This window comes from Orycteropus afer, unplaced genomic scaffold, assembly GCF_000298275.1.
Source record: "Orycteropus afer afer isolate SDZICR_OR568_19922 unplaced genomic scaffold, OryAfe1.0 scaffold00114, whole genome shotgun sequence".
NCBI classification, from domain to species: domain Eukaryota; kingdom Metazoa; phylum Chordata; class Mammalia; order Tubulidentata; family Orycteropodidae; genus Orycteropus; species Orycteropus afer.
In genome coordinates this window covers 3236393-3237168 of record NW_006921701.1, presented here as the reverse complement: position 1 = coordinate 3237168, position 776 = coordinate 3236393, and the positions used below count along the sequence as shown (strand labels likewise).

Here is a 776-nt window from a genome sequence, read left to right as displayed (position 1 = left end):
ATTGCCCAACCTTCCTTCCGAGGAGTGGCTGGTGGGTTTGAACCGCCAGCCTTCTGGTTAGCAGTCAAGTGCCTTAGCCACTACGCTACCAGGGCTCCCTGAAAGCAGCATAGGAAAAATTAAAAACTACCTACAAGGGGCAACCAATAAAACTAAGCTCGGATTTCTCAGCAGAAACCATGCAGGTAAGAAGACACTGGGATGGTATATATAAAACCTGAAAGAGAAAAATTTCCAACCATGAATTATGTCCCCACCAAAACTGTCCCTCAAATATGATGGTGAAATTAGGACATTTCCAGATAAGCAGAAAAGAAGGGAATTTTTTAAAACCAGACCAACCTTGCAAGAGATGCTAAAGGGAGTCCTTTGGATAGAGAAGCAACAACAGCAAACAATGACTGACCATTAACACATAAGATGACATAACCCAGAAACGAACCCAGCTATGGAAGTATCCAAAGTAAATATGCCTACAAGATTGTAAACAGGGAACTAGAGACATCAATTGAAAAATGAGGACAACTACAAGCCAAAAAGAGGGGGAAAACTGTGTAGTTACAGAACTTCTAAATGGTAGGGAAGTTAAGACAACTACAAGGTAGAACAGACTGTCCTAGAAAACTGCAAATCACAGGGTAACCTCAAAGAAAAATGAAAAAAGAGGACCAGCACAAATACTTTGTTGTTGTTGTTGTTGTTAAGTGCCGTCGAGTTGTTTCCGACTCATAGCGACCCCATGCACAGCAGAACGAAACACTGCCCGATCCCGCGCC

The 776-nt window shown here is 42.5% G+C and overlaps 1 protein-coding gene across 1 annotated transcript in view; it reads right to left on the bottom strand.

Annotated features, from left to right (window-relative positions):
- CFAP91 (cilia and flagella associated protein 91) overlaps positions 1 to 776 on the bottom strand; it is a 175113-nt gene that overhangs the window by 102161 nt on the left and 72176 nt on the right. The window lies entirely within an intron of this gene.